At 36.7% G+C, this 27,840-nt stretch overlaps 1 pseudogene; it reads right to left on the bottom strand.

The window, feature by feature from the left end:
* Positions 1-14,736: 14,736 nt before the first annotated feature.
* LOC144319928 (large ribosomal subunit protein P1 pseudogene) lies at positions 14,737-15,115 on the bottom strand (annotated as a pseudogene).
* Positions 15,116-27,840: the final 12,725 nt, after the last annotated feature.

Raw genomic sequence — 27,840 nt, 5'->3', positions numbered from 1 at the left:
GGCCCTTGTTACATTTCTTTTAACAACAACAACAACAACAACAACAACAACAACAGCAACCATGCTTTTAGAGTTGAGTTTAAGCATTTTAGAATAATGGACATATTTTTTTCTTCTCTTGACTTTACCATACTATAATAATCTCATGTGGTTGTCTTTCACACCTATGTTAATATAGCAATGTGTTCTTTGTAGAGTTTGTTCTACATTCCTGGTCTCACCATGCTCCATGTTTCTTTAATTTCATATCCCATAATGTGAATAAATATATAGGTAGAAGTAAACAGACCCATTTTATTAAAAAGAGCAGTCAGGAATAGTAGGAATGAACTTATTATTCTTATTAAGTGGATAGGTATCTGGAAATACCATTTGTTCTTATGACTAACTGACTCTAGAGGAAGCTGGAAATAAATTGTTTTTTTAGGGAAAATGACATTTTATTACCTGGAAATTTGCTTTAAACATAGCACACAAGTTTAGATTTAGTAATAGTCACAGTGGAGTACAGGGAAGACTAGACTAGCCAAAGAGCTATAGTACAGAGATTAACAAATAAAAACTTGTCAAAAGGACATTCTGTACCTTCCTCCTTTCTTTCACCTCTCAATTAACTAACCTGATGGGGGTTCTGCTGTGTCATTAATTTGAGCTGTATTGGAGTAATTGGCCTGCCGTATGTTTTCCCACCATTTCATTGGACTTAGTATGTTACTGCTGATGTCTGGTTTTATAACTCTTTGAAATGACCCTTACCAGAGGAGACAGACTGAGAGGAGAGAGCAGTGGGGATTTTAAGTTCAGAAACTCAGCCCTAATGTGTGAGAATAGAATTTCAGGGACAGTTTTATTTTTGCAGGGTCTCCTGTGACAGTCTTCAGGGGACAAGCACATTAGCTGCAGAGCTATGCTGTGCTATGGAGCAAACTGTTCTTGTACATGCTAATTGAAATACTTGAACGGTGAACTCAAACAACATTGTCAGTTGAAGTTCTGGGGAAGATGGCAGAATAGAAAGATCCTAAGCTCACCTCACTCCACAGATACAATGAGATGAAATCCACATCTGCGTAAATAACACAGAAAACAACCCAAAGATTTGCATATCAGACTTTCCACAGCTAAATGTAGAGAAGAGGGCACATAAAAGTGGGTAGGAAGGGCAAAGACAGGTTGGAAGCCAAAGGGACCCATGGGACTGCCTACAGGAGGGAGGGATGCTACTGGTGCAGAGAAGGGAAAGGAGGAGACTCCCATACCAGATATCCCAGGCATGAAGGACTCACAGTAGGAAAACCAATCCTCATAACATTTGGCTTTGAAAATCAGAGGAGCCTAACTTCATAAGTTCTTAGAATCAATGGAACTTAACACCTGGAACTTTAAAAATCAGCAGGCTTGGCTCTGGGAAAGACAGGAGGGCAATAGAAAACTGAGCCCTTGCCCTTAAAGGCCCTTGAAGAGAAAGCACAACGAAGAGCCCTGCAGAGATACAGCATAGAAGCAGCAATTTAAAAAATGCCAGGGGCTTGTGGAAAAGAAATTTATTTAATAATCTCACAACTTGTGTTGGAGGAGCAGGGATCTTTGGGAAACTTCTCCCAAGAACAGAAAAGCTGGCAGGTTCCATTTTGTTCCCCTGATACCCCATACATGGACACCTGTGGGAACTAACACAGTGCCAACACTCTTCACTTAGCTTGCTAACAACAGACTATACCCCGACCTCCTTCTACAAATCTGTCCCTTTCCAACCTAGCCTTCCTCAACAGGAGTTTTCCTGGGCTACTGCAAGTCCCTTATCACAGTAGACCAGCATGGACCTTGCTGACAGTGTGTACCCCCCTCCCCCACACACACACACATTCTCTTATGGACCTGTTCCTTCAAATATGCCCTTGGCCAGAGCCCATCCAGAGCAGTGCCTCAAGCCTGGCAGTGTGCAAACAGCCCTGACAAGGGCCAGCCCCCTTCCAAAGTGACTCCTGCCCCACAGAGATGGGAAGATAACCACATGTACCAGCCGCACTGGAGTCCCAGCAGTAGGCTAGTAGCAGACATCAAGTCAGATGATAGACTCCACCTACTAATGAAAGCTTCTCAGAAAATAACACAGGGAAAGCACCCTACAGTTTGGTACTATTTCATCTCTGGAGAATGCCTGATCTGACTCAACTCAAGCCCAAAATGGCACCAGACTGGCCCACTAACAATAAAGAGACAAAAGCCTGTCCACAACAGGCAAAGACATACATTGCATACAATTGGAGTGAAAGCAAATGCAGCTCAGCCACAATAGTAGGGCACATGCAACACACGTTGGACATATCCCCAAAGTGCCACGTTGTGTTATACAGTGGACATTGCACTGCCAGGCACTACAAGGTTTCTTCTTCACAAGGCCACCACTTTCAAGCGTAGGAGACATAGCTAACTTTCTTAACACATAGGAATAGACACAGAGAATTAGGCAAAATAGGAAGACAGAGGAATATGTCCCAAATGAAAGAATAATCACAGCAGAAAGCTAAATGAAACAAAGAGAAGTAACATGTCTGGTAGGGAATTTAAAAGTAATGGTCATAAAGATACTCATTGGACTGGAAGAGTGAAAGACCCCAGTAAGACCCTCAACAAAGAGATAGAAAACATAAAAAAGAACCAACCAGCGATGAAGACTCAATAACTGAAGTTAAAAATACACTAGATGGGATAAATAGTAGACTAAAGGAAGCAGAAGAATGCATCAGTGACCTGGAGAACAGAGTAATGGAGACCAATAAAGCTGAACAATAGAGAGAAAAAATAATAAAAAATAAAAATAGACTTAGGGAATTCAGCAACAACATTAAGTAGAATGACATTTGCATTATAAGGATTCTAGAAGGAGGAGAGAAAGGGAAGGTGGCAGACAATTTACTTGAAGAAATAATAGCTGAAAAATTCCCAAGTCTGGGTAGGAAACAGTAATCCAGATGCAGGAAGCACAGAGATTCCCTCCCACCTCTGGCAAAATCAACCAAAGCAGGTCCACAACAAGACACATAGTAACTAAACAGGCAAAAAGTAGTGACAGAATTTTGAAGGCAGCAAGAGAAAAGAAAACAGTCACATACAAGGGATACAAGGGAACCCCCCCCCCCCCCCCCCCCCCCGCCGCCAACAGGCCATCAGCTGATTTTTTTTAGCAGAAACTTTGCAGGCCAAAAGAGAGTGGCATGATATATTCAAAGTGCTGAAAGAAAAAAAAAAAAAACCTGCATCCAAGAATACTCTATCCAGCAAGGCTATCAGTCAGAATGGAAGGAGAAATAAAGAGTTTCCCAGAAACAAAAGTTAAAGGAACTCATCACCACTACACCAGCCTTGTAAAAAATGTTAAAGGCCTTTTTCTGAGAAGAAAGAAAAGACCATAAGTATAAATAAGAAAGGTAGGGAGTACAAAAGCAGTAAAATTAAGTATATTTATAAAAATCAGTCAAGGGATTGACAAAATAAAATGATATAAGGTGTAACTCCATAATACTTAAAACATATGGGAGAATAAAAATTTAGTGTTTTTAAAATAGGTTTAAATTTAAGCAACCATCAACTTAACATAGACTGTTATATGCATAAGATGTTATATAAACATCTAAGATCTAACATCTAACATCTGGCTAAAGAAAGCCAACAAACAATGAGAGAAGAGAGCAAGAAACAGAGAATAACTAGAAAAACAACTATAAAACAAATTAAATGGCAATAAGTATATACCTACCAATAATTACTTTGAATGTAAGTGTACTATATGCTCTAACCAAAAGACAGAAGGTGATGGAATGGATAAAAAAGCAAGACTGAAGCAAGACTCAGGTATATGCTTCCTACAAGAGGCTCATTTCAGACCCAAAGACACATTTATCATGCAAATGGAAGTGAAAAGAAAGCCAGGTTAGTAATATTTACATCAAACAAAATGGACTTTAAAAGAGAGACCCTAACAAGAACAAAGAAAGACAGTATATGATCATATATGATCATTTAAAAGAACAGTCCAACAAGAGGATATAACAATTGTAAATATTTATGCACCCAAGATGGTAGCATCTAAACGTATAAGCTGCTAGTAAGAAACATGGAAGAAGTCATTGATAATAACTAAATAATAGTAGGAGACTTTAACAGCATGCTTACATCAATGGATAGAGCATTCAAATGAAAATGAACAAGGAAACAGTGGCTTTGAATGATACATTGATGTAATGGATCTAATGGATATATTCAGAACATTCCATCCTAAAACAGCAGAATATACATTCTTTTCAAGTGCGAATGGAACACTCCAGAATAGATCACATTAGGCCACCAAAAAAAGATTCAACAAATACAAAGAGATTGAAATCATACCATGTCTCTTTTTAATCGCAGCAATGACAAGAAAAACTCTGTAAAGAACACAAATACATGGAGGTTAAGTAGCATTCTACTACACAATGAATGGGTCAACCAAGAAATCAAAGAAATAAAATACATAGACAAATGAAAACACAATGACCGAAAATCTTGGGATGCACCAAAAGCTGTTCTAAGAAGAAGGTTTACAGCAATACACTCCTACCTCAAGAAGCAAGAAAAATATCAAATAAACAACCTAACCTTATATCTAAAGGAGCTAGAAAAAGAACAAACAAAAACGAAAACCAGTAGAAAAAAAAAAAGAAATAATAAAGATTAGAGCAGAAATAAATGAAACAGAAATCAACAACAAAAACCCCAAAAGAACAGTTCAATAAAACCAGAAGCTGTTTCTTGAGAAATCAACAAAATTAATAAACCTTTAGCCAGACTTATCAAAAGAGAGAGAGAGAGAGAGAACTCATACAAAATCAAAGTGAAAGAGGAGAAATAACAACCAAAACCACAGAAATACAATTATAAGAAAATATCATGAAAAGTTATATGCCAACTAATCAGACTAGAAAAGATAAAATGGATAAATTCCTAGAAACATATAATTTCCCAAAACTGAATAAGGAAGAAATAGAAAATAACTGAACAGACCAATTACCAGTAAAGTCCAAGAGAGGATGGTTTCACAGGTGAATTCCACCAATATTTAAAGAAGAGTTAATATCTATTCTTAAACTATTTCCCCCCCAAGAAAAGAAGATGAAAGAAAGCCTCCATATTTATTCTAAGAAGCCAGCATCACCCTGATACCAAAACTAGATAAAGATACTACCAAAAAAAGAGAACTACAGGTGAATATCTCTGATGAACATAGATGTAAAAATCTTCAACAAAATATTATCAAAGAGAACCCAACAATACATTAAAGAATCATTCACTTCAATCAAATGGAATTTATTTCTGGGATTCAAGGGTAGTTCAGTATTTGCAAATCAAACAACATAATACATTACATCAATAAGAGAATATGATCATTTCAAAAGATACAGAAAATTCATTCGACAAAGTGCAACATCCATTCATGATAAAAACCCTCAACAAAGGAGGTTTAGAAGGAACATACTTTGGTATAATAAAGGCCTTATATGAAAAACCCACAGTTAACATCATAGTCAATGGTGAAAAGCTGAGAGCCTTTTCCTTAAGATCAAGAACAAGATAAGATGTCCACTTTCACCACTTTATTCAACATAGTACTGAAAGTCCTAGCCAAAGCAATGAGACAACAAAAAGATACAAAGGGCATCTAAATTGGTAAGGAAGAAGTAAAACTTCCATTATTTGCAGATGACATGATACGATATATATATAGGAAACCCTAAAGACTTCACCCAAAGCTACTAGTACTGATAAATGAATTCAGTAAGGTCACATGATATAAAATCAATATACAAAAATCCACTGCATTACTATACAGTATAGATGAAGTACCAGAATGACAAATTTTAAAGAAGTCCCACATATGAATGCATCAAAAAATAATAAAACTGGACCATTTCTTATTTCATACACACACAAAACCCCTAAATGTGAGACCTGAAACCATAAAAATCCTAGAAGAGAACACAGGCAGTAATTTCTCTGACATCACCATTAGCAACTTTTTTCTAGATGTCTCCTGAGGGAAGGGAAACAAAAACAAAAATAAACTATTGGGACTACATCAAATTTAAAAGCTTCTGCACAGCAGAGGAAATTATTGATTTTTTTCAATAATTGTTGGTTATTTCAACAACAGTAAAGGACAACTTACTGAGAGTAGATATTTGCGAATGACAGATATCCTGTAAAGGGTTAATACCCAAAATATGTAAATAACTTATACAACTCAACACTAAAAATCAAGTAATCTGATCAAAAATGGGAGGAAGACATGAACAGACATTTCTCCAAAGAAGATGTATAAATGGCCAACAGATACATGCAAAGATGCTCAAAATCATCAAACAAATGGAAACCAGACCTACAATGGGATATCACCTCACACTTGTCAGAATGGCTAAATTAACAACACAGGAAACAACAGGTGTTGGCAAAGAAGTGGGAAAAAAAGGAAAAAAAGGAACCCTTTTGCACTGTTGGTGGGAATGAAAACTGTTGCAGCCACTGTGGAAATCAGTATGGAGGCTTCTTAAAAATTAAAAATAGAATTACCATATGATCCAGTAATTTCACTATTGGGTATTTACCCCCAGAAACAAAAACACTAATTTGAAAAGATATATGCATCCTTATATTTATAGCAGCATTATTTATCGTAGCCAAATTATGGAAGCAATTCATGTGTCCATTAACTGAATAATGGATAAAGAAGATGTGGTAAGTATATATAATGGAATATTACTTATCCATAAAAAGAATGAAGCATTATCACAACAACATGATATATCTGCTGGGTATAATGCTAAGTGAAAGTCAGAGAAAGACAATAACCACACGATTTCATTCATATGTGGAATTTGAGAAACAAAACAAATGAACAATGAAAAGAAAAGACAAACCAGAAAACAGACTCTTAATTACAGAGAACAAACTAATGGTTACTAGAGGGGAGACCAGTGGGGAAAGAGGAGAAATAGATGAATAGATGAAGAGGATTAAGAATACACTTAATGATGAGCACTAAAACTCATATAACACTGTATATTAATTATACTGGAATTAAAAAAAAAAACTCAACAGCATTGTCAGTTCTATTTGGTGTCCATAAGTCTAGAGGCTTAGATGACTTCTTTATGTATATATGCATTTACAGATTAAAGGCATCCTTCATGGCATTATACATATTTGATTATGTTTCCCAGACTTTATGGACCCTCTGTTTCCTTTTGGAATTCTTCTGGGCTTTCCAGGAAGTTTAGAGATATATGTTCTTTTTCAGGAAGTTTGACATTTGCAGGGGGGTACAATCTCATTTTTAAAAGAGTTTCTATAATGTTTATTGAATCCTCAGTTTGTACGGTCTTTCTTGAGAGCAATTGGTAATATATATCAAAAGCTTTAGTGTTTTGCATCTTCTATGAATTAGTAATTCTATCTTTAGGAAGTCATCATGAAGACATAATCGGAGATTACGTATGTAAATGTTCATCAAAGCTCTCTGCTTATAAAAGGGAAATATTTGAAACATCATAAGTTATATTTAGCTGCAAGATACAGAAAACCATATTCATAGTCTGGAGATGGTCTATTTCTAGTTTGTTTCTGTGATCTTATTGAGGAACAAGGCTCTTTCTATCCTCGTCTGCCATCCTCATTTGATAGCATTATCTCAGTCTTATTTTCACTTTTGGCCATAAGGTTAGGACCACAGATCCAAGCAACATGCCTGGAGAAAAAGAAGTAAATGGTAAATGGAGCTTTCCATTTATCATGAGGAGGGGACGATATTCCCAGAAGTCTCCTTATCTCAGCCTACTTGCACTGACTTGTTTGCCAGAAGTAGGTCACATGGCAAATTCTAGATGCAATGATGCTGGGAAAGTGGGTACATAGAAAAAGAGACAGAATTTTCATTATTAATTTGGAATAATCTAATCATTTCCTAGCTAAACACACAAACCCAAACAAAATCAAGGTTAAATTGTCAGGAAAAGAAGAGCGAGTAGCCTTTGGGTGGATACTAACAATGTTCACTCATCATGTGTCCAATAATTAGATATAGATACAAAGAAACTTTTAAAATTATGTTATAAAATATACTTAACAATATGGAAAATATACACTTTGGAATATTACATTAAAAATATAATTTCCTGGACTCAAATCATAGAAGGAAGACAGAAAGTTTATGGTGCTCTAGTGATTATCTCTGGGTCGAGGGAATTACAAGGAGTCAGAGTGAAAGTGTGGTGCTAGTGGAAAATATGTGACCAGGTAATCAAGTAAAACTGGACTTCCACTTTTATTTCAGCCATTCTTCTACACAAGTCTTACAAGGAACAAATTTGTTATCTGGCAGTATATCTGAAATCCCAATGGACTGGTGCCCCAGGACTGAAATCTAAAATATCCTTCTACACCCAATGCCCACCAAACCCCCATTTCTTTCTACTCCCAAGCCCAACCAGCATCTTGGGACCTTCTAGGTACTAGTGGCAGAACAAAAGAGAAAGGGGAACAGGCTGGTTTTATAAAAGGCCTAGGTTCAATTTTTCCCTCCCTTCCCCTATGATCCTGTTTTGTTTAAATTCCACGTATTAGTGAAGTCATATGATAATTGTCTTTCTTTTATTGACTATTTTGCTTAGTATAATACCTTCTAGTTCCATCCATGTTGTTCAAAATGGCAATATTTCATTTTTTGATGGCTGAGTAGTATTTCATTGTGTATGTACACCCCTCTTCTTTATCCATTCATCTGTTGATGGACATCTGGACTCATTCCATAGTTTGACCATCGTGGACATTGCTGCTCTAATAAATACTGTGGTACAGGTGCCCTTCAGATCTCACTTGTATCTTTGAGATAAATCCCTAGTAGTGCAATTGCTGGGTCATGGGGCAGCTCTATTTTCAACTTTTTGAGGAACCTCCATACTGTTTCAGAGTGGTTGTACCAGCATGCATTCCCACCAATAGTGTAAAAGGGTTTCCCTTTCTCTGTATCCTTGCAAAAATCTGTCATTTCCTGACTTGTTAATTTTAACCATTCTGACTGGTATGAGGTGGTATTTCATTTTGGTTTTGATTTGTATTTCTCTGATGCTGAGTGATGTGGAGCATTTTTTCATGTGCCAAGTTGGCCATTTATATGTCTTCTTTGGAGAAATGTCCATTCATGACTTCTGCCCATTTCTTGATTGGATTATTTATTCTTTGGGTGTTGAGTTTGAAAAGCTTTTTATAGATTTAGGATACTAGCCCTTTATCTGATAAGACATTTGCGAATATCTTTTCTCATTCTGTTGATTGTCTTTTGGTTTTGTCGTCTGTTTCCTTTGCTGTGCAAAAGAGTTTTATCTTGATGAAATCCCAATAGTTCATTTTTGCCTTTGTTTCCCTTGTCTTTGGAGATGTATCTAGCAAGAAGTTGCTGTGGCCAAGGTTGAAGAGGTTGCTGCCTATATTCTCCTCTAGAATTTTGATGGATTCCTGTCTCACGTCTAGGTCTTTCATCCATTTTGAGTTTATCTTTGTGTATGGTGTAAGAAAATGGTCCAGTTTCATTCTTCTACATATTTGCTGCCCAATTTTCCCAGCACCATTTATTGAAGAGACTGTCCTTTTTCCATTGGATATTCTTTCCTGCTTTGCTGAAGATTAGTTAACCATTGAGTTGATCTATGTGTCTCTTTTTGTGCCAGTACTGTACTGTCTTGATGATTATAGCTTTGTAATAGGGCCTAACGTCTCGCATTGTGATGCCACCAGCTTTGGTTTTTCTTTCTCAATATTTCTCTGGTTATTTAAGGTCTTTTCTGGTTCCATACAAATTTTAGGATTATTCCAGCTCTGTGAAAAATGTCGATGGTATTTTGATAGGGAATGCATTGCATGTGTAGATTGCTCTGGGTAGCATACATGTTTTAACAATATTTATTATTCCCACGCATGAGCATGGAATGTTTTTCCACTTCTTTGTGTTTTCCTCAATTTCTCTCATTAAGTGTTCTGTCATTTTTAGAGTACAGATCCTTTACCTCTTCGGTTAGGTTTATTCCTAGGTACCTTATGGTTTTGGTGCAAATGTAAATGGAATCAATTCCTTGATTTCTCTTTTTTCTGTCTCATTTCTGTCTATAGAAATGCAACTGATTTCTGTGCATTAATTTTATATCCTGCCACTTTGCTGAATTCTTGTATGAGTTCTAGCAATTTTGGAGTGGAGTCTTAGGATTTTTCACATAGATTATCATGTCATCTATGATGAGTGAAAGTTTGATGTCTTCTTTGCAGATTCAGATGCTTTCTATTTCTTTTTGTTGTCTGATTGCTGAGGCTTAGACTTCTAGTACTATGTTAAACAGCAGTGGTGAGAGTAGATATCCCTGTTGTATTCCTTACCTTAGGGGAAAAGCTCTCAGTTTTTCCCCCAATGAGAATGATACTTGCTATGGGCTTTTTGTAGATGGCTTTTATGATATTGAGGTATGTTCTTTCTATCCCTACACTGTGAAGAGTTTTAACCAAGAAAAGATGCTATACTTTGTCAAATGCTTTTTCTGCATCTGTTGAGAGGATCATATGGTTGTCCTTTCTTTTATTAATGCAGTGATCACACTGATTTGTGGATGTTGAACCAGCCTAGCAGCCCAGAATAAATCCCACTTGGTTGTGGTAAGTAATCCTTTTAATGTACTGTTGGATCCTATTGACTGTTGTCCTGGTGAGAATTTTGGCATCCATGTTCATCCGGGATATTGGTCTGTAATTCTCCTCTTTGGTAGGGTATTTGTCTGGTTTTGGTATCAAGGTAATGCTGGTCTCATAGACAAACTATGAAAGAGTCTTAACTATAAGAAACAAACTGAGGTTTGCTGGAGGGGTGGTGGGTGGAGCGAAGGGGTAATTGGGTGATGGGCATTAAGGAGGGCATGGGATGTGAAGAACACTGGATGTTATAAAACTGATGAATTATTGAACTCTACATCTGACACTAATGATGTACTATATGTTGGCTAATTGAACTTAAATAAAAAAAGAAAGAGTTTGGAACTTTCCCTTCCATTTCTATTTTTTTTGAAACAGCTTCAGAAGAATAGGTATTAATTATTTAAGTGTTGGGTAGGATTCACCTGGGAAGCTATCCAGCCCTGGACTCTCGTTTGTTGAGAGATTTTTGATGACTGCTCCAATTTCCTTGCTGGTTATGGGTCAGTTCAGGTCTATCTCTTCCTGTTCAGTTTGGGTAGTTTACACGGTTCTAGAAATGGATCCATTTCTTCCAGACTGCCTAATTTGTTGTCACATAGTTGCTTATAATATATTCTTATAATTATATTTCTTGGGTGTTGGTTGTGTTCTCTCCTCTTTTATTCATGATTTTACTTAGTTAGGCCCTTTATATTTTCTTTTTGACAAGTCTGGCCAGGGGCTTATTAATACTATTCTTTCAATGAACCAGCTCCTAGTCTTGTTGATTTGTTCTACTGTTTTTTTGTTTCTATTTCATTGATTTCTGCTCCAGTCTTTATTAATTCTTTTTTCCTGCTGGGTTTAGGCTTTGTTTATTGTTCCTCCTCTAGTTCCTTCAGGTATAAGGTTAGTTTGTGTATTTGAGATCTTTCTTGTTTCTTGAGAAAGGCTTATATTGCTATATGCCTCCCTCTTAGGACTGCCTTTGCTACATCCCAAAAGTTTTGAAAAGTTGTGTTTTCATATTCGTTTCCATGAATTTTTAAAATTATTCTTTAATTTCCTTGCTGATCCATTCGTTCTTTAGTGGGATGTTCTTTAGCCTCTATATATTTGCATTCTTTCCAAATTTTCTCTTGTGATTGAGTTCAAGTTCAAAGTACTGTGGTCTGAAAATTATTCAAAGCAGGGAATAATCTCAATCTTTTGGTACCAGTTGAGACCTGATTTGTGAACCAGTATGTGATCTGTTCTGGAGCATGTTCCATGTGCACTCAAAAAGAATGTGTATTCTGTTGCTTTAGAATGGAATGCTTTCAATATATCTGTGAAGTCCATCTGGCCCAGTATGTCATTCAAAATCTCTGTTTCCTTATTGATATTCTGCTTAGATCATCTGTATATTGCTGTGAGTGGGGTATTCAAGTCCCCCATGATTATTGCATTATTATCAATGTGTTTCTTTAATTTTGTTATTAGTTTATATAATTGGCTGGTCCCATGTTAGAAGCATAAATATTTACAATTGTTATATCTTTTTGTTGCATAGACTCTTTAATTATGATATGGTGCCCTTCTTCATCTCTTATTACAGTCATTGGTTTAAAATATAATTTGTCTGACATAAGGACTGCTATCTCAGCTTTCTTTTGATGTCCATTAGCATGACATAGCTTTCCACCCCCTCATTTTCAATCTAGAGTTGTCTTTGAGTCTAAAATGAGTCTCTTGCAAACAGCATATCAATAGGTCTCTCTTTCTTATCCAATCTGATACCCTATACCTTTTGATTTGGGACCTTTAGTCCATTTAGATTCAGAATAACTATTGAAAGATATGAATTTAGTACTATTGTATAACCTGTAAACTCAAAAAAAAAAAAAAACAATCTGTAAACTCACTGTTTCTATATATTGTCTCTGTTCCTTTCTTGTCTATGTTTCTTTTGGGCTCTCTCTTTTCTTAAAGGATCCCCTTTAATTTTTCTTGCAGTGCTGATTTAGTGATCCCAAATTCTTTTGGTTTCTTTTTGTCCTGGAAGCTCTTTATCTCTCCTTTAATTCTGAATGACAGCCTTGCTGGATAAAGTATTCTTGGCTGCATATTCTTCTCATTTAGCACCCTGAATATTTCATGCCACTCCTTTTTAGCCTGCTAGGTCTCTGTAGATAGGTGTGCTGCCAGTCTAATGTTCTTACCCTTGTAGGTTAAGGACTGCTTGTTCTGAGCTGCTTTCAGGATTTTTCTCTTTGTCTCTGAAATTTGCAAGCTTCACTATTATATGTCAGGTTGTTGACCTATTTTTATTGATTTTGAGAGGGGTTTCTGTTCCTCCTGGACATGAATACTTGTTTTCTTGTCCAGATTAGGGAAGTTCTCAGCTATAATTTGCTCCAGTATACCTCCTGCCCCCCCTTTCCTCTTCTTCTGGGATCCCTATTATTTTTAATATTGTTTTGCATTATGGTATCATTTACCTCTCAAATTCTCCCCTCATGATCTAGTAGTTGTTTATCTCTTTTTTCATTAGCTTCTTTGTTCTCCATCATTTTGTCTTCTATATCACTAATTTTCTCTTCTGGTTCATTTATCCTAGCTGTTAGAGCTCCATTTTTTTTTTTTTATTACAACTCATTAATATTTTTTTTTTACTTTGACTTGATTAGATTTTAGTTCTTTTGTTTCTCGATAAAAGGATTCTCTATTGTCTTCTTACTTTTTTCAAGTCTAACTAGTATCTTTATAATCATTATTCTAAACTCTAGTTCCAACATCTTATTTACATCCATACTGATTAGGTCCCTGATAGTCAGTACTGCCTCTTGTTCTCTTTTCCATGAGTTTTTCCATTTTGTCATTTTCTCACAATTCTGGTGGCTGGGAAGTCTAAGATCAAAGTGCTGGCAGATTTGGTATCTGGTGAGGGACTATTTCCTTGCTCACACCTATCCTCTCACTGTGTCCTCACATGATGGAAGATGTGTTTAACTTTCTAAAAATACAGTGATTCTGACCACTAAAAATATGCACTAACAGCATTCCAGACTATATAGTTTATAATATTAATGCTCTGTTCCAAAAAGTGAAAGGGGAAGAAGGGAGAAGAGTTTTTAAAAAAGTTTTTCTTTCTTAGCCCACAGGATGATTTATATTTTGTTTGAATTCTAAACTTTTCTACAGAGAATGTATTTTAATTCTGTAATATGAAAAATTATAATAGTATGAAATTTTTGACACAAGTTGCATATTTAATGAGATATTATCTCCTGAAAGGATGTTTTTCACTCTTTGTATTTCCTTAGTCATAATTTTTACCGCAGTAAATAACATGCAGTAGTAAACAGGTGTAGTGATAGATTTTGCAATTGATATTTACAACAAAGAGAAATAAATGAAATTTTTATAACTAAGAGGAATAGGGTCAGGAAAAGCAATATAAACAAAGGAAATTAACATGAGAAAAATAATACTTGGATTTAAAATGAAGCCTAAGTAATTTACTTATTCTAATTTTTCACTTTCTATGATACCCTGATACATAGTCATTTAAGTGCTGCTTGAATCCTTTCTGTAACACAGCATTCACTATTATTTCTATTGTTATAACTTATTCTAGCATTATCTATTACCAGTCATTTCTTAGGTTATGACAAAATTTTTTGCTTTATAATCTTGCCTTCTTTCCAACTCATAGTCTACATTTGCAAATCCCTTCCCAATATGGATCTGTGATGAGGATGCAGATACACGATGTTCCTTCTAAAAGTTTCATATTATTTATTTTTGCTCAAAAGATCAAAATTTCTACCTGTGGCCCTAATGTAGTATTTGAACCCCCATATTTTCAATGTTACGTGCTATTTTAATATTTCCTATTCATTTGTTACCACGTAATTTACTTCTTATATGAAGAACTTATTTTTATTTTGTCTCTAGTAAATTCTGTTTCTACCATTCCTACTTTTTTTTTTTTTTTTTTTTAAGAGTTCAGCTTTTAATTGAACAGGTTACAAAAGAACTGTGGTCAAAAAGACCAAAGTCCATGTCATCGTCAGATTTCTGATATTCTTCTTTCTTTGCTTCCACTGTCTTCTCCTCAGCTGGGGCAGCAGAGGTGGAGGGAACAGGATTTTCTGCTGGTTGTAGTGCCAGCTACTGGGGCAGATCAACCAGCCCTAGCACTGCAGATGAGGCTCCCAATGTTGACATTGGCCAGGGACTTTCCCAACAAGCCCAGCCAGAAAGGGTCAACATTTACACCAGGTGATTTAATGAAGGCATTCACTTTATCCCTCCTGACCATCACCTCATCATCATGCAGGGTGAGGGCCAAATAGATGCAGGTGAGCAATGAGATGGAGGCCATTGTGCAAGCAAGTGCTAGGCGGGTGATGCTGGCAATGGATGCTGGTATAGGATGAAGTGAGGGCCTCACTACACCATGGCCTTAGCTTCCTTAGAAGGTCCAAGTACCTTAGCAACAGCTGAGGGAAGTCTCTTCCTTCTAAAAGTTGACTTTCTTAATTCTCTATGTTATTTATTTGTCTTAGTGCCATTTTTTAACTCTCCTTGATGACTTTAGTTTGAACAGTCTTTATTCTGTTATTGTGTACCTATATCACAATACAGGGCAAAAGTACTTTATTTTAATTTTTTCTTTCTATAGAATTCTGAATTATTCAGTAAGCCCTTATGTTACAAAGCTAGTTCTATTATTCTTCATCTACTCTTAAAATGTGGTTGGAGAGTTCCAAGTCTTATACCAATTTATATCACCTGAGTCTTCTAACTATAAAGTCTGTCTCCACACAGGGTATGTAGGAAAGTGTACTATCTCCTTAACAGTCAGAAATACGTGTATATGATAATCAGAAATTTACACTAAATCTAACAGATTAGGACTGTTTATTTTCTTGAACCTTTAAAAGCCTCACTATGGCACCTGGTGGCTCAGTCAGTTAAGCATCTGCCTTTGGCTTAGGTCATGATCCCAGGGTCCTGGAGCTAAGCTCCATGTTGGGCTCTCTGCTTGGCAGGGAGCCTGCTTCTCCCTCTCCCTCTGCCTGCCACTCTGCCTGTGTGTGCTCTCTCTTGCTCTCTCCCTGTCAAATGAATAAATAAATTCTTTTTTTTAAAGCTTCACTATAAGCAAGACTATCACTCCTGCTGTCATTTTTTTCATCAGCTAACTCTTAACTAGTTAATAATTCTTCCAGAAGTGAGCTTTTTGCTGCGGCTGCTGCTAATTTCTTGGGAGTATTGAAAAAGTATTGAACAAATAAGCAAATATTTTAGAAAAGAATGTTAGCTGATAGAGTGACTATAAAACTATGGAAAGAATAAGGAAATTTGAGTCATAGTCATACACCACAGTACAGGATTGATCTTCTTGCCAAACTAATGCTCTGTACATCTTGTGCAATTACAGTTCTTTCATATAAATAGGATCATTTTTGGTATATGCCAAGAAGGATGCTAATCTATGCTTTTTTCTTATAATGGTGTATTTGCTCTTAAAAGACAAATACAAAATTACTTATCTTCATTTTTCATGCATCATCACACAAATATAAGCACTCTGTCTGGTTTTAATTAGTAATTCAGATAAAATACAAGTTGAGCCTAAAGAATCTTTTGGATTTTCTGTGTAGCTGATTTGTCATTTATGATGCAAACTCCAAAAGTCACCCATGACTTCTCCTGATTGATTTTATCACAATTTTGGAAGAATAGAGCATTCATCTGCTCTAATTAAAGATTTTACACTCAACCTTTTTCCACACAGAAAATATTTAAAATTTAAAATAGCCACAAAATGTAAATTTGGATTAGATAAGTCTCTTTCCTTTTGAAATAAATCAGTGAAGGAAAAAGATACCTAAATAAGTATTACATAGTAACTGAAAAATACATAAATTTGGAAAGTGAGTTAGGGCATTGCTTGTGTAATTGTCATAAAGGCAAACTATGTAAGACAGTATTTAGTTTTTGAAGTCACACATATCTGATTCAAACTCCAGGTCTGTCATTTTCTAGATGTGTGATTTCATGCAACGTATTTAGTCTCTGCTTCATTCTCCTTGTCTCTAAAATGGGGATGATATCTATTTTTAGCACTGCAAATATGAATATGAATATGAAATAATTAGCTTACTACATGCCGTATATAATTTTATCATTATCATTAGTGTCAAAATGGTTTTTCTGCAATTCAACTTCCATTGGAAGCTCTAGCCAGAGCATTTAGTCAAGTAAACAAACAAAAAATATACAAATTGGAAAGGAAGAAGTAAAATGATTTTTGTTCATAGATGACACGATTTTGTATATAGAAACCCTAAACATTCTACAAAAAATGTTAGCACTATTAAACACATTCAGAAAAACTGTAAGATATAAAGTCAACATGTAAAAATCAGTTACATTTCTACACATTAATGATGAAAAATCTGAAGAGGAAATTAAGAAAATAATTCCATTTAAAAGAGTATTAAAAAGAATAAAATACTTAGGAATACATTTCACTAGGACAGAGAAGACTTATACAGTGCAAAATATAAAACATTCCCATAATACATCAAAAAGACATAAATAAGTGAAAAGACATCCCACATTCATGGACTAGAAGACTTTATATTGTTGAGATGACAAAACTACCCAAAGACATCTACAAATTCAATGTAATCTATCAAAATCTCAACAATGATTTTGCATAAACAGAAAAATCTATCCTTAAATTCATATGAAATTTCAACAGATCCCAAATAGTCAAAATAATTTTGAAAAAGAGAATAAAGTTGGAAGAGTCACACCTCTTGACTTCAGATCTTATTACAAAACTACAATAATTAAAACAGTGTAGTACTAGCATGGAAAAGATATACAGACAAATGGAATCAAATAGAGCCCACAAATAAATTATTACATATATGGTTAATTATTTTTTATGAGAGTGCCAAGATTATTACTAAGAAAAGGACAGTCTTTTCAATAAATGGTGCTGGGAAAATTGGATATCCATATGCAAAAGAATGAAACTGGGTCCTTACACCATATACAAAAATTAACTCAAACCAACTAACAGATCTCAGTGTGAGAACTAAAATTATAACAGTTTTAGAGAAAAATATTCATGACAGTGATTTGTCAGTGGTTTGAATATGACACCAAAGTACAGGCAACAAAAGGAAAAATAAATACATTAGGCTTAATAAAAATTTTAGACTTTTTCCCAGTAGAGAACACTATCAAGAGAGTAAAAAGGCAACCCTCAGAATGGGAGAAAATATTCGTAAAACATATATCTGGTAAGGGATTAATATCCAGAATTTATAAAAAAAAATATTATAACTCAGCAACCACTAAAAGACAATTTTTAAAATGCATAAAGGACTTGAATAGACATTTCTCCAAAGAATATATACAAATGACCAATGAACACAGGGAAATAGCTCAACATCAGAACCATTAGGTAAATTAAAATTAAAATCACAATGAGATACCACTTCTTCACACTCATTAGAATATTATAAAAATAGGAAAATAGGGGATCCCTGGGTGGCGTAGGGGTTTAGCGCCTGCCTTTGGCCCAGGGCGCGATCCTGGAGACCCGGGATCGAATCCCATGTTGGGCTCCCGGTGCATGAAGCCTGCTTCTCCCTCTGCCTGTGTCTCTGCCTCTCTCTCTCTCTCTCTCTCTCTCTCTCTGTGACTATCATAAATAAAAAAATAAATAAATAAAAATAGGAAAATAACAAGTGTTGGTAAGCATGTTGGAAAAATTAGAACCCTTGTGCATTGTTGGTCGGAATGTAAGATGGTATGGCCATTATGTAAAACAATTTGAACAATTACTATATGATACAGCAATTCTACTTCTCATTATATACCTACAAGCAGTTCAATAAATACTTGTATGCCAAAGTACATAGCATTATTCACAATAGTCAACAGATTAGAAACAACCTAAATGTCCACAACAGATGAATAAACAAAATTGGTACATACATATAATGGAATGTAATTCAACCCTAAAAGGAATGAAATGTGGATACATGCTGCAACTTGAACATATTTTTCTAAGTGAAATAAGACAGACATGAAAAGACAAATATTGTATAATCCCATGTATATGAGATACCTAGAATAAGCAAACTCTTAGAAACAGAAAGTAAAATGGATGTTACCAGGTGCTATGGGATGGGAGAATGGGGAGTTAATGTCTCACGAGTACAGAGACCCTGTTTGGAATGATGAAAAAGTTTTCGAGATGGATGATGGTGATTGCTGCACAACATTGTGAAAGTACTCATTGCTAGTAAATTGTATACTTAAAATTGTTTAAAATGGTAAATGTTATGTATATTTTATCACAATAAAGTTTTTTTAAGTAAAAAGATACAAAAAGATATATATCTCATATATACACTAATCAATAAAACTGAAGTGGATATGTTCTGAGGAAAAAAAGAATTGTATCAGATCAAATAAAAGTATGAGGGACAAAAAGGGAAATTGCATACAATCAAAAGGTGAAGTCAGCTTCCCTGGCGGAAGGTGCTCGCAGGGAGTTAGAGCAGGACCCCAGGAGGGCGGGGATGCCCTCAGGCTCCCAGGGACACTAACAGACACCGGCGCCCCGGGAGAGTGCCCCGAGCTCCCTAAAGGGCTGCAGCGCGCACAGCTGGACCCGGAGCAGCTTGGAGGGGCTCGGGCGGAGGCTCTGCACGGAAGGGGCTGCGGTGCCAGGAGCGCGAATCCAACAGCACAGGCCCGGGAGCACTGGGCGCCGGGACACAGCCCAAGATCCGGCCTCCCCCCGGGACAGGCAGAGGCCAGGAGGACACAGGACAGCAAGGACACTCCTGCCCGGAGCTGAGCAGATCAGCGGCCCCGCCCCGGAGCCTCCAGGCCCTGCAGACGGAGAGCTCCGGAGTTCCTGCGGGGGCTGAATCCAGGGCTCCAGAGCTGGCCACAGCCACTGCGGTTGTTCCTCCTGGGGCCTCACGGGGTAAACAACCCCCACTGAGCCTCACAGTGCCTCACCAGATAAACAGGATAAACAACTTTCACTGAGCCCTGCACGAGGCAGGGGGCTGAGCAGCTCCCCCAAGTACTGACACCTGAAAATCAGCACAGCAGGCCCCTCCCCCAGAAGACCAGCTAGACGGACAGGGGAAAAACAAATTATTGACCAAGCAGCACTGGAAAGTTCCAGGGGAAGTCGACAGATTTACAGTATACAGAATCAGAGGATACTCCCCTTGTTTTTGTTTTTGTTTTTGTTTGTTTGTTTGTTTGTTGATTTCTGTTTGCTTCCCCCCCTTTCTTCTTCTTTTTCTTTTCTTCTCTATTTTTTCTTCCTTTTTTCTTTTTTCTTTTTTTCTTTTCCTTTCCTTCTTTCTCTTCTCTCTTTTTCTCCTTTTCCCAATACAACTTGCTTTTGGCCACTCTGCACTGAGCAAAATGACTAGAAGGAAAACCTCACCTCAAAAGAAAGAATCAGAAATAGTCCTCTCTCCCACAGAGTTACAAAATCTGGATTACAATTCCATGTCAGAAAGCCAATTCAGAAGCACTATTATACAGCTACTGGTGGCTCTAGAAAAAAGCATAAAGGACTCAAGAGACTTCATGACTGCAGAATTTAGATCTAATCAGGCAGAGATTAAAAATAAATTGAAGGAGATGCAATCCAAACTAGAAGTCCTAATGATGAGGGTTAACGAGGTGGAAGAACGAGTGAGTGACATAGAAGACAAGTTGATGTCAAAGAGGGAAACTGAGGAAAAAAGACACAAACAATTAAAAGACCACGAGGATAGATTAAGGGAAATAAGTGACAGCCTGAGGAAGAGAAATCTACGTTTAATTGGAGTTCCTGAGGGCGCTGAAAGGGACAGAGGTCCAGAATATGTATTTGAACAAATCATAGCTGAAAACATTCCTAATCTGGGAAGGGAAACAGGCATTCAGATCCAGGAAATAGAGAGATCACCCCTAAAATCAATAAAAACCATTCAACACCTCGACACTTAATAGTGAAGCTTGTAAATTCCAAAGATAAAGAGAAGATCCTTAAAGCAGCGAGAGACAAGAAATCCCTAACTTATATGGGAAGAAATATCAGATTAACAGCAGACCTCTCCACAGAGACCTGGCAGGCCAGAAAGGGCTGGCAGGATATATTCAGGGTCCTAAATGAGAAGAACATGCAACCAAGAATACTTTATCCAGCAAGGCTCTCATTCAAAATGGAAGGAGAGATAAAGAGCTTCCAAGACAGGCAGCAACTAAAAGATTATGTGACCTCCAAACCAGCTCTGTAAGAAATTTTAAGGAGGACTCTTAAAATTCCCCGTTAAGAAGAAGTCCAATAGAACAATCCACAAAAACAGGGACTGAATAGGTATGATGACACTAAACTCATATCTGTCAATAGTAACTTTGAATGTGAATGGGCTCAATGACCCCATCAAAAGGCACAGGGGGTCAGACTGGATAAAAAGCAGGACCCATCTATTTGCTGTCTACAAGACACTCATTTTAGACAGAAGGACACCTACAGCCTGAAAATAAAAGGTTGGAGAACCATTTACCATTCAAATGGTCCTCAAAAGAAAGCAGAGGTAGCCATCCTTATATCAGATAAACTAAAATTTACCCCAAAGACTGTAGTGAGAGATGAAGAGGGACACTATATCATACTTAAAGGATCTATCCAACAAGAGGACTTAACAATCCTCAATATATATGCCCCGAATGTGAGAGCTGCCAAATATATCAATCAATTAATAACCAAAGTTAAGACATACTTAGATAATAATACACTTATACTTGGTGACTTCAATCTAGTGCTTTCTACACTCGATAGGTTTTCTAAGCACAACATATCCAAAGAAAGAAGAGCTTTAAATGATACACTGGACCAGATGGATTTCACAGATATCTACAGAACTTTACATCCAAACTCAACTGAATACACATTCTTCTCAAGTGCACATGGAACTTTCTCCAGAATAGACCACATACTGGGTCACAAATCAGGTCTGAACTGATACCAAAAGATTGGGATCGTCCCCTGCATATTCTCAGACCACAATGCCTTGAAATTACAACTAAATAACAACAAGAAGTTTGGAAGGACTTCAAACACGTGGAGGTTAAGGACCATCCTGCTAAAAGATGAAAGAGTCAACCAGTAAATTAAGGAAAAATTAAAAAGATTCATGGAAACTAATGAGAATGAAGATACAACCATTCAAAATCTTTGGGATACAGCAAAAGCAGTCCTGAGGGGGAAATACGTCGCAATACAAGCATCCATCCAAAAACTGGAAAGAACTCAAATACAAAAGCTGACCTTACACCTAAAGGAGCTAGAGAAAAAACAGCAAATAGATCCTACACCCAGCAGAAGAAGAGAGTTAATAAAGATTCGAGCAGAATTCAACGAAATCGAGACCAGAAGAACTGTGGAACAGATCAACAAAACCAGGACTTGGTTCTTTGAACGAATTCATAAGATAGATAAACCATTAGCCAGCCTTATTAAAAAGAAGAGAGAGAAGACTCAAATTAATAAAATCATGAATGAGAAAGGAGATATCACTACCAACACTAAGGAAATACAAACGATTTTAAAAACATATTATGAACAGCTATACGCCAATAAATTAGGCAATCTAGAAGAAATGGACGCATTCCTGGAAAGCCACAAACTACCAAAACTGAAACTGGAAGAAATAGAAAACCTGAACAGGCCAATCAATACCCAGGGAGAAAATTGAAGCAGTCATCAAAAACCTCCCAAGACACAAAAGTCCAGGGCCAGATGGCTTCCCTGGAGAATTCTATCAAGCGTTTAAAAAAGAAACCATACCTATTCTACTAAAGCTGTTTGGAAAGACAGAAAGAGATGGAGTACTTCCAAACTTGTTCTATGAGGCCAGCATCACCTTAATTCCAAAACCAGACAAAGACCCCACCAAAAAGGAGAATTATAGACCAATATCCCTGATGAACATGGATGCAAAAATTCTCAACAAGGTACTAGCCAATAGGATACAACAATACATTAAGAAGATTATTCACCATGAGCAAGTAGGATTTATCCCCGGGATGCAAGTCTGGTTCAACACTCATAAAACAATCAATGTGATTCATCATATCAGCAAGAGAAAAAACAAGAACCATATGATCCTCTCAATAGATATAGAGAAAGCATTTGACAAAATAGAGCGTCCATTCCTGATCAAGACTCTTCAGAGTGTAGGGATAGAGGGAACATTCCTCAACGTCTTAAAAGCCATCTACGAAAAGCCCACAGCAAATATCATTCTCAGTGGGGAAGCACTGGGAGCCTTTCCCTAAGATCAGGAACAAGACAGGGATGTCTGCTCTCACCACTGCTATTCAACATAGTACTGGAAGTCCTAGCCTCAGCAATCAGACAGCAAAAAGAAATAAAAGGCATTCAAATTGGCAAAGAAGAAGTCAAACTCTCCCTCATCGCCAATGACATGATACTCTACATAGAAAACCCAAAAGGCTCCACCCCAAGATTACTAGAACTCATACAGTGATTTGACAGTGTGCCAGGATACAAAATCAATGCCCAGAAATCAGTGGCATTTCTATACACTAAGAATGAGACTGAAGAAAGAGAAATTAAGGAGTCAATCCCATTTACAATTGCACCCCAAAGCATGAGATACCTAGGAATAAACCTAACCAAAGAGGTAAAGGATCTACACCCTAAAAACTATAGAACACTTCTGAAAGAAATTGAGGAAGACACCAAGAGATGGAAAAATATTCCATGCTCATGGATTGGCAGAATTAATATTGTGAAAATGTCAGTGTTACCCAGGGCAATTTACACGTTTAATGCAATCCCTATCAAAATACCATGGACTTTCTTCAGAGAGTTAGAACAAATCATTTTAAGATTTGTATGGAATCAGAAAAGACCCCGAATAGCCAGGGGAATTTTCAAAAAGAAAACCATAGCTAGGGGCATCACAATGCCAGATTTCAGGTTGTACTACAAAGCTGTGGTCATCAAGAGAGTGTAGTACTGGCATAAAAACAGACACATAGATCAATGCAACAGAATAGAGAATTCAGAAGTGGACCCTCAACTTTATGGCCAACTAATATTCGACAAAGGAGGAAAGACTATCCACTGGAAAAAAAGAAAGTCTCTTCAATAAGTGGTGCTGAGAAAATTGGACATCCACATGCAGAAGAATGAAACTAGACCACTCTCTTGCACCATACACAAAGATAAACTCAAAATGGATGAAAGATCTAAATGTGAGACAAGATTCCATCAAAATCCTAGAGGAGAACACAGACAACACCCTTTTTGAACACGGCCGCAGTAACCTCTTTCAAGATACATCCACGAAGGCAAGAGAAACAAAAGCAAAAATGAACTATTGGGACTTCATCAAGGTAAGAAGCTTTTGCACAGCAAAGGATACAGTCAACAAAACTCAAAGACAACCTACAGGATGGGAGATGATATTTGCAAATGACCTATCAGATAAAGGGCTAGTTTCCAAGATCTATAAAGAACTTATTAAACTCAACACCAAAGAAACAAACAATCCAATCATGAAATGGGCAAAGACATGAAGAGAAATCTCACAGAGGAAGACATAGACATGGCCAACAAGCACATGAGGAAATGCTCCACATCACTTGCCATCAGGGAAATACAAATCAAAACCCCAATGAGATACCACCTCACACCAGTGAGAATGGGGAAAATTAACAAGACAAGAAACCACAAATGTTGGAGAGGATGCAGAGAAAAGGGAACCCTCCTGCACTGTTGGTGGGAATGTGAACTGGCTCAGCCACTCTGGAAAACTGTGTGGAGGTTCCTCAAAGAGTTAAAAATAGATCTTCCCTGCGACCCAGTAATTGTACTGCTGGGGATTTACCCCAAAGATACAGATGCAATGAAACGCCAGGACACCTGCACCCCGATGTTTCTAGCAGCAATGTCCACAATAGCCAAACTGTGGAAGGAGCCTCGGTGTCCATCGAAAGACGAATGGATAAAGAATATGTGTTTTATGTATACAATGGAATATTACTCAGCCATTAGAAACGACAAATACCCACCATTTGCTTCAACGTGGATGGAACCAGAGGGTATTATACTGAGTGAAGTAAGTCAATCGGAGAAGGACAAACATTATATGGTCCCATTCATTTGGGGAATATAGAAAATAGTGAAAGGGAATAAAGGGGAAAGGAGAAAAAATGAGTGGGAAATATCAGAAAGGGAGACAGAACATAGAAGACTCCTAACTCTGGGAAACGAACTAGGGTTGGTTGAAGGGGAGGTGGGAGGGGGATGGGGGTACTGGGTGGCGGGCACTGAGGTGGGCACTTGATGGGTTGAGCACTGGGTGTTATTCTGTATGTTGGCAAATTGAACACCGTTAAAAAATAAATTTATTATTAAAAAATAATAATAAATAAATAAATCCAGCTAGAAGGACTTTGAAAGGCAGAGGAAGGTCTTCCTCCCTGACACTAGTCTTGGTTAGGGAGTTGGAACACAGACTCTTTAGTAGGAATGAATATCTGTTTCTGTTGGTTCACCACCACAACCTGACAGGGGAGTCAAAGTGCTGTCTGCTTCTGCTGGGCAGGAGGCTATGGTGGAAGATCAATTTCTCGCTTGGCTTTCTTGAAATCACAGGGGACAGGCGTCAAGTTTTTCCACTAGTGTTTGATTGGAATATAGTGGGTACTACAAATACATTTTCTCTTGGGCCACCCTTTTGCTGGCCCTTAGCCTAGAGGGAAGGCTTTAATTAAAGTGGTTTTTGCTGTGCTTTGGCTTCAGAGTTGGAGGCTGAACCCACCACTGTGTTGTTCCTCAAGTGCCCAGATGGCTAAGCTGTTCACCTTCTTGTTTCCACCCTTCAGTCTTCCTTGGCTTGTTATATCTTCCTATTTTTTAGTTGTCCCAACTGATGTTTGATACAGTGATCAAAGCAATTCAATGGACCAATGCACTAAAAATTCAACGTTTTTCAACAATTGGGTTTTGAAAAAATATACATTCAAAAACAAAGTAAACTTCAACTCCTATGTCTCACTTATAAAATTTTTTGGGGAAAGAGTAAAAATAAATTAAAATTAAGTTAAAAATAAAATTAAAGTTAAAATTATATAGCTTCTTGATAAAAACATGAGAATATCTTTGTGACTTGGGGTTAGGCAAACATATCTAAAGCAGATACAGGGGGATCCCTGGGTGGTTCAGTGGTTTGACGCCTGTCTTCGGCCCAGGGCGTGATCCTGGAGTCCCAAGATCGGTCCTGCATCGGGCTCCCTGCGTGGAGCCTGCTTCTCCCTCTGCCTGTGTCTCTGTCTCTGTCTCTATCTCTGTCTCTCCTGAATAAATAAATAGAATCTTAAAAAAATAAGCAGATTCAGAAAGGAATAACCATAAAAGAAAAAAATCATAAGATACAATTAAACGTCTCATCTAAATGCAACTTTAAGGAAATGAACAGCCAAATATTCATAAAACGTCTGAAAAAAGATTTATATTCAGAATATACAAAATACTCCTACAACTCAAGAATAAACAACAATCTAGTTTTAAAAACATATAAAGGACTTGAATAATAGACACATTGCAAAATGTAATACATGAATGCCCAATACATAGATTCAAGCATACTTATACCATTAGTTTTCAGGAAATCAGATCTCAAAACAATTATGCAATGCCATTTTAAATTACTGGAATGGCTAAAATTAAAAAGACTGTCACTACCAAACTTTGGTAAGATTGGACAACTACTGAAATTGTTATATGTTATTAGTGGGAAAGTCAAAAGTTAAAACAATTTGACAATTTGGACGTTCTTTACAAAGTTAAATATATATCTATCCTATGATCCAACAATTACACTTCTATGTATTTATTTAGGAAAGTAAATGTTGGGATGGGTACTGGTACAAGAATGTTCTGTCAACTTTATTCATAGTAGCAATAATACTGGAAACCATGTAAATATTCATCAGCAGTAGACTGTTGTACAAACAATAGACTTCTCAGTAACAACAACACAAGCACACACAACATACAAGAATCTCATAAGCTTTATGCCAAAGGAAGTAAGACTATATATTATGTGATTCCATTTATATGAAACCCTAGGACAGGCAAAAAAAAAAAAAATCAGAAAAGTAGCTGCTTTGGGTGAAGATAAATCAGAAGGGAAAGCACAAAAAAAATTTCCGAGGTAATGAAATGTTCTATATTTTGACATGAGTATGAGTTACCCAGGTGTCTGCCTTCTTCAAAATTCCAAAATTTGTACACTTAAGACATGGACATTTTGTCGTATATAAATTTTATTTCCAAAGAAATAAATTTTGTAATTAAATTTTGAAATAGAAAATTTAAAACTGCTAGGACAATGGGTTGGAAGTTCCTATTCAAATTCCTTGAGGTAAGTTTAGGGCAGAAGAAGAACATAACACTATTTTGATAATGGGGAAAATATCTATTAATCTCGTTCCTTCAAAAAGTGGTGGGAAAAAAAAACTTGAATAGATTAAAAATGATATATGCTAAGAGGTGTAAGCATTTACTTCTCAGATTTGTGTGAAGATGGTCCTTCTATCCTGAATAGGATCCCCTAGTCCAGCAATTCTGTTGCCAATGAGATCAAAGTGCTGTCAAAGCTTGGAAGATAATCATTGATTAGATGTGGCAGGTGGTCCAAAAAAAGAATGAAGAGGGCTGGCCCATTTCTTCCAGAACCACTTTCAAATATACCTCATGTGTTCATTTTCATTTGGGCATATAGAGGCCATATGCTGCTCATGGTCTGTATCAATATTCTCTCTTTGTTACACTCAATAACAATTGCAAAAACAAAGGGACTTTTACTTAGGCCACAATTTTTTCATTAGATAAAAGAATCTCCTACATCTAAAAGCTATTAAAAAATTAAAAAAAATAAAAATAAATTTTATAAAAAAGCTATTGAATACTTTTTTGGGGTGACAAAAAATTCATTGGAATCTCCATTGTCTCATATAGAA

The sequence above is a fragment of the Canis aureus genome, chromosome 9 (genome assembly GCF_053574225.1).
Source record: "Canis aureus isolate CA01 chromosome 9, VMU_Caureus_v.1.0, whole genome shotgun sequence".
Classification (NCBI taxonomy): Eukaryota; Metazoa; Chordata; class Mammalia; order Carnivora; family Canidae; genus Canis; species Canis aureus.
The sequence above is the reverse complement of the archived record's forward strand: the minus strand, read 5'-3'. Positions and strand labels throughout refer to the sequence as shown.